Raw genomic sequence first — 2,332 nt, 5'->3', positions numbered from 1 at the left:
ATTGAGTTAGACAAGGCTGTGGTCTGTGTGATCAGATTGGCTAGTTGTCTGTGATTGTGGTTTCAGTCTGTCTGCCCTCTGATGCCCTCGCTCAGTGCTTATTCAGTGACACCCATTTATATTCTGAGGGTATTTGGGAATACATAACAGTAATGGTTCCTGGTGGCTCAGACAGTAAAGAATCTGCCTGCAATGTGCGAGACCAGGGTTCAATCCCTGCATTGGGATGAACCGTGAACTTCCAGATGTTCAAGCTGGTTTTAGAAAAGGCAGAGGAACCAGAGATCAAATTGCCAACATTCGATGGATCATCAAAAAAGCAAGAGAGTTCCAGAAAAATATCTATTTCTGCTTTATTGACTATGCCAAAGCCTTTGACTGTGTGGATCACAATAAACTGTGGAAAATTCTGAAAGAGATGGGAATACCAGACCACCTGACCTGCCTCTTGAGAAATCTGTATGCAGGTCAGGAAGCAACAGTTAGAACTGGACATGGAACAACAGACTGGTTCCAAATAGGAAAAGGAGTACATCAAGGCTGTATATTGTCACCTTGCTTATTTAACTTATATGCAGAGTACATCGTGAGAAACACTGGGCTGGAGGAAGCACAAGCTGGAATCAAGATTGCCAGGAGAAATATCAATAACCTCAGACATGCAGATGACACCACCCTTATGGCAGAAAGTGAAGAAGAACTAAAGAGCCTCTTGATGAAAGTGAAAGAGGAGAGTGAAAAAGTTGGCTTAAAGCTTAACATTCAGAAAACTAAGGTCATGGCATCTGGTCCTATCACTTCATGGCAAAGAGATGCGGAAACAGTGGAAATAGTGTCAGACTTTATTTTTTTGGGCTCCAAAATTACTACAGATGGTGATTGCAGCCATGAAATTAAAAGATGCTTACTCCTTGGAAGGAAAGTTATGACCAACCTAGATAGCATATTAAAAAGCAGAGACATTACTTTGTCAACAAAGGTCTGTCTAGTCAAGGCTGTGGTTTTCCAGTGGTCATGTATGGACGTGAGAGTTGGACTCCAAAGAAAGCTGAGCACTGAAGAATTGATGCTTTCGAACTGTGGTGTTGGAGAAGACTCTTGAGAGTCCCTTGGACTGCAAGGAGATCCAACCAGTCCATCCTAAAGGAGCTCAGTCCTGGGTGTTCATTGAGGACTGATGCTGAGGCTGAAACTCCAATACTTTGGCCACCTGATGTGAAGAGCTGACTCTTTTGAAAAGACCCTGATGCTGGGAGGGATTGAGGGCAGAACGAGAAGGGGATGACAGAGGATGAGATGGTTGGATGGCATCATGGACTCAATGGACATGGGTTTGGGTAGATTCCAGGAGTTGGTGATGGACAGGGAGGCCTGGCGTGCTGCAGTTCATCGGTTGAAAAGAGTCGGACACGACTGAGTGACTGAACTGAACTGAACTGAAGTCAAGTTTGAGTTCTAGACCCCCATTAGCAACATATGCTTGCTGACTGAGCTAGTTGCCATTGAGACTTGAAAGGCCAAAGCAAGCAATCCTTCTAGCCACAGATTTATAGAGGACAGTTTTCTTTGGATGTTAGGCTGTTTTCTCTTAGGAAAGAGAACTTTGCAAACATGATGAATAGACTATTGGACTGGGTCTCTGAACCCTTGCTGCTCAAAGCATGGTCTGCCTACCAGCAACATTGGCATGGCCCCAAGCTTATTAGGGGGCTTCCCTGGAGACTCAGACAGTAAAGAATCTGCCTGCAATGCACAAGACCTGGGTTCAATCCCTGGGTCAGGAAGATCCCCTGGAGAAGGAAATAGCAACCCGCTGCAGTATTCTTGCCTGGAGAATCCCATGGACAGAGGAACCTGGAGGACTATATATAGTCCATGCGGTCGCAAGGGTCGGACACGACTTAGTGCCTAAACCATCACCAGAAGGGTACGGCAACCAGTATTAGCCAATACACTCCAGTATTCTTGCCTGGAGAACCCCTGGCAGGCTACAGTCTACAGGGTCACAAAGAGTTGGACACAACCAATGGGACCCTACATGTATAGACGCAAGATTTTTTTCCTGTGGTAGCTCTGCCCCAGTGAGTGTTGAATGTGAAGGTCGTACAGCTACTCGGCTTGTGGGGACCCTGGCAGCACAAAGTGTGCCAGGACACAGACTGTCTCCGCCCCAGGAGTTATGGCCCTATCTGAGTCTTTTTTCGAGCCTCTTGTAGCTGGTGATCAGAAGGCCTCTTTGGCCAGTCTTTCTCTGTAGCTCCCTCCACTCAGGCACTTAGAGGGCTCCCTTGCCTGGGGTCCTTCTTTGTTGTTTGGTGAGTCAGACCCATTG

The sequence above is a fragment of the Bubalus kerabau genome, chromosome 7, assembly GCF_029407905.1.
Source record: "Bubalus kerabau isolate K-KA32 ecotype Philippines breed swamp buffalo chromosome 7, PCC_UOA_SB_1v2, whole genome shotgun sequence".
Lineage (NCBI taxonomy): Eukaryota > Metazoa > Chordata > Mammalia > Artiodactyla > Bovidae > Bubalus > Bubalus kerabau.
This window is presented reverse-complemented; position numbering follows the sequence as displayed.